Consider the following 9,232-nt stretch of genomic DNA (forward strand, 5'->3'; position numbering starts at 1 on the left):
TTATTTGTACTGACGTCCCTTTTGCATGGGGATGCTGCGTTTCATGCCCGCATATCCCAGTAGGCAGGTTGACGGTCCTCCTAGTAGGCTATCAGCTCAACAGAAGGTGTTAGTGCACTCCACTTGCTCCGAAATTACCTATTTGGTCAGTATGATTTGGACATGTATTGACTGGTATGGCGGGGCCTTGTCCCGACCTTTATGATATTTATGTACTTTTAGAGGCTTGTAGACAGATGTCATGTATATGGATACTTGTATAGCCTTGTCGTCCTATGTTTTGAGTGTACGAATAATCATGTCGGTATTATAGACCCGTATGTCACATGTATAAGTTTTTATATCATATTGGGTCATCCTATATCGAGTATTCCCTTATGTTTCATTCTGGTTATCTCATGACGGTCTTTCCGGCTTATTTATCCATGATAGTATGATAAGAAAGATATGTTAAGTTCGTACTCGATTGAGTAAGGCTACCGGGTGCCCGTCACAGCCCTTCGATTTTTGTCGTGACATTAGAGTGTGCTAAATTTCTTAGAGATAAAAATTCGACACCTGAATCCTTCATTTTTTTGACTAAAAAGAACACTTGGATTATAAATCAACTAAACTATGATAAGCTTGCTTCCTCACTTTGATCTACGTAGATATAGTTAAGAGTACTTTTTCTCATTTTTTATTTTTATTATTTCTTCACGCTCTTTACTTTTAAGCTTTTTAATTTGGAAAAAAAAATATTTGTTTAATTTACCCCAATAGCCGGCCTCAATCTAGCATGTAGGATGACTAGGTCAGACCTATTATTCTCAATTTTATGTGAGCTTAAAATATCTGAGGTTAATCCTACTCCAATACGAGTAGGGCTAGGCCGATCTCACGAGCAAGTCCATTTTGATGATTCTAGCTTGAATAATTAGAAAATTGTATGGCGTATCCCATAATGAGACTGGTCCTAGTTGAGTGTTCTCGTAATTAGCGATATTTAATAAATGGACTCCGCCTCTTTGATCCTTCAATTCCTTCTTTACCAAGCACACCATAATTTTTCAATTTGGAAGCTTAAAATTCTTATTTGGGTTTGAAATTCGAAGTTCATGGTTAATATTGTTAAAATCGTCTTATTGTTGATCATTTATGCTTAAACCTTTTAAACACTAATTTAGTGATTTACTTTAAAAATCTCAAAAATCCACTGTTGGTCCTTAAAAACAATTGAAGAAGACAAAATGGATCTTCTTGATTTGGTGTTATTTGATTAAATTAGTGATTATGGAACATTTGTATTGGCATTTGGAGGCTTTGTTTTAAATTTAAGATCGTTTAGAGCAGATTTGGGGTGGTTTAATCGAAATTGAACTTACAAATTCGAAGAATATTTTGTTCAATAATGTAACACAGAAAAATTATATCAATCAAGTAAACTTTGATGAGAAATTAAACAAATAGGTCGATTGCAAATAACACAAAATTATGCCAATCTTGTAGAAGTTGGTAAACAATTGAACAATGATGTTTGGCCATAATTCTATATTTTTAGTATATTACTCGCCTTACATGTTGTTAGTTTAGTGGTTAATTATGCGACATTTGAGCCAAATTATATTATTTTATGTGTAGGAGCATCAGAAGACAAAGATGAGGAAGGTTACACAAAAGAGGACGAAAATGCAAGAAAAGAGCACAAAAGCACGAAGTACCCAAGCCTAGCGCCAGACCAGGCATCGCCATTTCTTTAGCATGCTGCTCCTCGCTATAGACCTCGCCCCGCCTGGCTTAAGGCGAGCTCAACCTGGCTACAAACCAGGCCTCGCCTGGCTTATGGCGTGTTAAAGACCATGCCTCGCTTGGCTTATAGCCTAATCCCCATTCCGCGAATAAATTATCTTCTACTCAATTTTGGACTTGGAGACTTCTACCCTAACCTATAAATACTCCCTAAACATGTCGAACAGGGGGTTGGACATTATTTGAAGAAGCAAAAAGGCTACAAAGCATAGTGGAGCAAGGAATAAAATGAGTTTTTCCTCCGTTTCTCTTTACTTTGTAGTTTAATGTCTTTGAACATCATGATGAATGTTTATACATTTATGAGTAGCTAAACTTTCTCATATAGGGTTTGATGGAACCTATTGAAGGATAATTTTTTCACTACGTATAGTATAAATTTGCTGTTGATCTTTTTCTACTTGTTCAACTATATTTTCGTTGTTGTTGATTGAAGAGCTCTCAATTAATTGTCCCTATTTAGTGTGTATTTCTTAAAAAAGGATATGCATTTAGATAGTCGTTGACCAAAATCACTCCTAACGTATTTGAGAAATCAATATGAAGGGTTTAAAGGAAGGATTAGAAATAACAAAACTTTGGTGCAATCGTAGTGAGCGGTGAACTAGTCCCAGCTAGCGTAGTTTGAAAAAATACGTCTAATAAATTGTGGTAGTTGCTCGAAGGATAATTATGACACTTGAAGTTCTCACGATCGATAAAGAATAATTAGACAAAATTATAGAAGATGTGGCGAGAAGAATTCGACAATTGGGGAAGCATACCTCTAGACCTTCTTAATTTAGTCTCCAACCCTTAGTATCCTTAGTAGTTAATTTGTTAGTTAATTAGTAAGACATAAGAATCTTAATATTTATAACTTAGGAATTGTTCGAGTTTGTATTCTTGGTGATAATAAATAGTTGTAGCTAAACTTTAGTTCTCTGTAAGATTCGACTCAGGACTCTTAGACTAGATTATATTTGCAGCGGCCGCTTATCCTTTTTAGGACTAGAGTTGCGAGTGGTCAAATTTTGGTGTTGTTGCTGGGGAACTAACGGTGTAGTTGTAGCTGTATATATTGCTAGGTTTCAAGTTTGAACTTTTATTTTGTTTTGTTTTGTTTTTAATTTTATTTTATTCTATTTGTGAGTTGGAAACATGATATCTTGAAATTATGGGAGTTTAAGTTCTACTTTGATCCTCATACATATTGTGAAGGAAACCACCCGTCGCAAAATTATCAAAATATTTTTGAGAGCGAGTTATGTTCATATGTTCACCAACTCAATCTCATGTGTAGAATGTGTGTGATACGTGTGGTGGTCAAGATGGTCACTTTTATGGTTGTACTTATATTTCTTATCCTTCTCCCACCCTTTATTATGATGGTTCTACTTTTACTTGTGAAGTTAATAGGAACAAAGAACCTAGGGACGGAGACCTAAAGGAGATCAAGGATATGTTAATGCGCCTTATGGAACAAAATAATATGACACAACTACAGATACAAAGGCAAGAGGCAACTATTCACAACTTGAAGGCTCAAGTGAGTCAAGTAGTAGAAGCTTTGTGTAATGACACGACCAGTTATTTTGAGAATTAGCGTCTCGTTCACTGGCTTAAGTTCTCAAGTAGCTTCGTATTGTGTATTATGACTTTCTTGTGTGGTCGGATTTGGTTTTCAGGTATTTTGGGATTGATTTGTAAGAATGATTCTTATTTTAGAAGCTTAAGCGGTAAGAGTTGACAGCAATTTGACCTTTATGTAGACGACTCTAGAATGGTATTTAGATAATTCCAATAGTTTCATATGGTAATTTTGGACTTAGGGATATGTTCGGATTTGGATTTGGAGGTTCGTAGGTTGATTTGATGCATTTTGGCGAAAGTTGGAAAGTTGAAGGTTGAGAGGTTTGGCCGGGAGTTGACTTTGCTGATACTAGATTTGGATTGCGATTTCAGGAGTTGGAATAGCTCCGTAGTGTCATTTGGGACTTGCATGCAAAATTAGATATCATTCGGGGTTGATTTGATGTGATTCGGCGCGAGTTGTAGAAGTTGAAAGTTCATAAGTTCATTAAGCTCGATTTGAGGTTCGATCCATAGTTTTGATGTTGTTTTATGCGATTTGAGGCCTCGAGCAGGTCCATGTCATGTTATAGAACTTGTTGGTATGTTTGGACGCAGTCCCGGGGGCCTCAGATGTGTTTCAGATGGGCTATAGGCCATTTCTTCATGTTTTAGAGTTGCTAGTTTACTAGTTTATCTATTGCTCATTCGTGACTTGTTTTGCGCGTTCGCGAAGAACGTTTGGTCAGCTATTATTTTTGTCTCTGTGATCACGAAGGTATTTCCACAATCGCGATGAGTAAATCACTGGGCAGAACATAAAAGTACTCTTATGATATTTTTATCACTTTTTGAGTTAGAGAGCTCGAATTCGGGCAATTTGGAGGGGATTTTCACACTTTGGATTGGGATAAGTGTTTTTACTTGTATTTGATTATATTTCATGATTCCATCTTTGTTTTTATCATTAAATTAGTGATTTGAATTGGAGAAATTGAGGATTTTTGTAAAAACTTTCAAAAATATAAAATGAGGATTTGAAGGCCAATTTGATGTCAGAATTCGATAATTTTTGTATGGTTGAACTCGTATAGGAATGGGTGTTCAGATTTTATGAGATTTGTCAGGTTCCAAGGTGCGGGCCAGGGGTTGACTTTTTTGTTTTCATTTAAGGTTGAAGCTTTATTATCTAGAAATGTTTCCTATGGTTTTATGATATTAAGTTTTTTTGGCTAGATTTGAGTCGTACAGAGATTTATTTCACATGAGAAGGTCATCTTAGAGTATTGATTTGGCTTCTTTGAGGTAAGTATCTTGCGTAACTTTGTATGGGGGAACTACCCCTTAGGATTTGAGTTTTTCGTGCTATTTGTGTTATGTGAAAGCCGTGTACAGGTGACGGGTGCATACTCGGGCTTATATGTAAAAATTAACTGGTTTAGACTTTTAGGCTTTTTTCCTGTATTTATTTGAAATTGTTAGCGCATAATATGTCCTTTATTTGTCATGTTTACTTTCACATGCTTTATATGAAGTAGTTGTTACATGTAACATCCTTTATTTATCAAGTTTACTCTTATATGCTTTATTCGATGTTGTTACCTCTTTTATTATTATGTGACTTCCTTTATTGTTCAGTTACTCTTAATTGAAATTATTGTTATACGATATCCTTTTGTTGTCGGGATATTCTCATGCATTTAGAAGTATTTGCTAGTTCGTGCCATCTCTTTCATTGTTAGCCTATTACATACACTAGAATCAGAAGTTTGCCGTTTCATGGAAGTATCTTTATTATTGCTTTTATCCTTAAGCAATTAATTAAAGTTGAAATAATTGAAAGTCATTAATCTATTTTAATTGAAGTTGTGTTTAAAGGGGATGGTGTTCATTGTTGAGTTACTTTCCCATTTTTTTGTTGTTATTGAGATTCTATACACATTGTAGTTGAGCTGTTGGCTATGTGATATGGTGATATTTGTATCGTTGTTGTGGAAAGGTTGTGGCATATGGGCACTTGTGGTATGAGTTGTTATGTCGTGTTGTTGTGATGTTATCACATGTGAATTATTATGTGGATTGGTTATTGATGTGCGGAGCATAAGGGTAGCATCTCATTGTTGTTGTTATGCGGGGCATAAAGGTGGCATCTCACTGTTGTTGATTGTGCTGAGTGATATAGGTGGCTATTGTGTTATTGGCCAGACAGAGCGATAAAGGTGGCTATTATTGTAACGACCCGGCCGGTCGTTTTATGAGTTACCGCCCTGTTTCTCCCATTTCTGCTTCCTCGTGTGTTGTTCAGCTGTATTTCATCATATCGTGTTGGTGGTGTTGTGTTCGGAGTGGTCTTAGGGTGGAATGAGACACTTAGTCTCTTAAGTTTAGTTAGTAAAGTCAACCAGAAGTTGACTTGTGCGTAAATGATCTCCGAATTGGGGTTTTATGGTTCTGATAGCTTTGTTAGGTGATTTGGGACTTAGGAGCGTGTTCGCAATGTAATTTGGAGGTCCGTGGTAGATTTAGGCTTGAATTGGCAAAATTGGGAATTTGGCATTTTCCGGTCGGCAGTGGAAATCCTGATATCAAGGTCGGATTGGAATTCCGAAAATTGGAGTAGGTCCGTTGGTTCATTTGTGATGTGTGTGCAAAATTTCAGGTCATTCGAACGAGGTTTGGTAGGATTTTACATCGTTTGCGGAATTCGAAAGTTTTGGAATCCTTAGGCTTGAATCCGAGGGTGATGTGATGTTTTGATGTTGTTTTGAGTGTTCCGAAGGCTGGAATAAGTTTGAATGGTGATATGTGACTTGTTGGCATGTTTGGTTGAGGTCCCGAGGGCCTCGGGATGGATTTGGGTGGTTGACAGAAGGTTTGGCTTTGAATTGTTGCTGCAGATTTTGCTGTTTCTATTGTTTCCGCACCTGCGAGGTGGGGACCGCAGGTGCGATGATCGTAGACGCGGGAAGCAACCACAAATGCGGTATTTGTCGTAGGAGCGGAGTTTTGACCGCACCTACGAGCCCGCATGTGTGTGGCCTGGGGCGCGGGTGCGGAAGCTGGAGACTTAAGTGAAATGCGCAGATGCGGCAGTTGGACCGCAGGCGTGGTCCCGCAGGTGCGTGAATTGGGCCGCAGGTGCGAAAGTGCTGGACAGAATGTATAAAAGGGCCCCTTCGCGAATTTTAGTCATGTTTTCACCATTTTTATGCGATTTTGGAGCTCTAAGCCGTGAATTCAAGGGGGAATCGAGGGGTTTCAGTGAGGTAAGTTACTTGGGCTTTGATTTGGTGTTTGTGATGATTTTTCCACTACCTAATCATGAAATTAGTGGGGAATTTGGGGTGAAATTGAAGGTTAGGGCTTGAGTTTTGGAGATCTTTGATTGGGGATTTGAGGGGTCATTTGAGGTCCGATTTTGGTATGTATAGACTCGTGAGGGATAAGAATTCTAGTGTTTTGATTTTTATCAGATTTCAAGACGTGGGCCCAGGGGTCGGGTTTGGCCAATTTCTAGAATTTTGATTAAATTTGATAATTTTCGCGTGGCCTTTGTTCCTTTGCATGTATTGATGTTACGATTCTGATTTTGGATAGATTCAGGACGATTTGAGGCCGAGTCGAGAGGCAAGGGCATTGATGAGCAGATTTTAGTCCGCTTCGAGGTAAGTAACTATTGTAAATCTAGACCTGAGGGTATGAAACCCCGGAATTTCGTACTATTTTGATAAATGAGGTGACGCACATGCTAGGAGACGGGCGTATGGGCGTGCACCCGTAGGGATTGTGACTTGGTCCGTCCCGTGACAACTGTAGAGTTGCATATTTTGGTAAACTCTATATGATATCTATGTGTTTTAGAAATGCTTTTGTTAACTTGGGCTGAATGCCATGGGCCTTGTGCCATACTGCTGGACCCTCAGGGGTATTTTACTATTATCCTCACATTGTTTTGATAGAAATACTTTATCCTCAGTCATGGTTTATACCTGTTTACTGTTAAATCTTGTTCATTACTCTAATTTTGATATTCATGAAAGTGTTTTGGGCTAAGTTCCCTGAGTTTGCACTGAGATGCCCGAGTGGCTTGTGAGACTGATGAGTGAGGCCGAGGGCTAGATTGTGAGGATAGTTATGGATAGGGCTACATGCCGCAGCGTAATATATATATATATATATATATATATATATGAGTGATACTTTGCTCGAGGGGCTTATTTTTATGAAATTACTATTTTCACTTTCTTTGTACTGAGCCTCTATTGAAAATGTTGAACAAATGTTTTTAACAACTTTTCATTGAAACTGGAGTTTTTTTTATTGGATGTTCAGAATTTATCTACTGATTTGATCTTGTTATTTCCTCCGAAATTTCCATGTTATGATATGTTTATGACTTTAAATGCTCGTCACTGCACTCAACCTTTATTTATAATTGTTACTTACTGAGTTGGCGTACTCACGTTACTCCCTGCACCTTGTGTGCAGATCTAGGTGCCAGGCCATCCGAGTGAGAGATGTTCTTTTCCTTCAGAGTATTTCCCGGAGTTAGCAAGGTAGCTGCACGACGTCCGCAGCCCTACCTTTATCCTTCCTATCTTCTAGTATTTTTATTTATCAGGCTTATTTTGTATTGAGTAGACAGTGTCGGATTGTATTCTAGTGGTTCATGACTAGTGACACCGGGATTGGGCAGCGTTTGATGTTTTTGCTTATTTGGTTCCGCTTCTTTGATATATTAAAGAGAAAGATTTGTGATCATTTTTTATTAGTAAATGAATTAAGAAAAAAATAAGACCTTTATGTTATATGTGTTGAAACGGGTGGCCTAGTACTGCGATAGGCGCCATCACGACCGGGGTGATTTGGGGTCGTGACAATTATCCGGAATGATACGGGTGGCTATTGGAGTGATACGGGTGGATAATGACATTGTCAGGTCGGGGTGATACAGGTGACTAATGATATTGCCAGGGCGGAGTGATACAGTGGCTATCAGAGAGATAAGGGCGGCAATATTAGGGATGATGTGTACTGGCTTAGGGGTATTTTGTTGGTGATTTTGTGTGATAGTGTGATTCTCCTTCTGTATGTCACACACCTCTACGTGACTTGTTGTGTTGTTTCCAGTGAGCTACTCGATGTCTTTGATATTACTTGTTGACTTGGGCTGTAATAGTACACTCGCACAAGCATACACCGTAGCATGCCACTTATACTAGTTCAAGAGTACGAAACTTAACATTTATTGATCATGACCATGTATTCTTGTATTTACTTTTTTTATGTCGATATTGAGCCCGTGACCATGCCGTGCGGATTGTGATATTGAGCCTGTGACCATGTCGGGTGGATTGTGATATTGAGCCAATGACCACGCCAGACGGATTTTGATAGTGAGTCTGGCGGATTGTGATTGTGAGCCTGTGATCATGTCAGGAGGATTAAGAGATTAGCACGTGAGTTGTCTGTGCAGTTGTGATTAGAAATGTGGGCACAAGGTGCCGTGAGCATATGATTTGTGGGTTGAGACTCGTGACTTGTGATTATGAGATGAGGTATCTCAAAGTAATTTTGTTGCGAAACCTGTGTTAGAATGACTTGATTAATGGGTTGTTATTTGTCTTCCTTATTTGGTTTCAGTGGTACTTTCATGGTGTTCTTATTACTTTACTTTTTATATCACATGTTGATTCTTGTTGCCATTTACTGATTTTTGCTTTCATTATTAGCTTTATACTTCTATACTGCACAGGTTATTTTGACTGGTAGGATGCCTTGACTTGTACCTCATCACTACTCTACCGAGGTTAGTCTTGATACTTATTGGGTACTGATTGTGGTGTACTCATACTACACTTCTGCATATTTCTGTGCAAATCCGGGTATTGGA

This window comes from Nicotiana attenuata, unplaced genomic scaffold (genome assembly GCF_001879085.1).
Source record: "Nicotiana attenuata strain UT unplaced genomic scaffold, NIATTr2, whole genome shotgun sequence".
Classification (NCBI taxonomy): Eukaryota; Viridiplantae; Streptophyta; class Magnoliopsida; order Solanales; family Solanaceae; genus Nicotiana; species Nicotiana attenuata.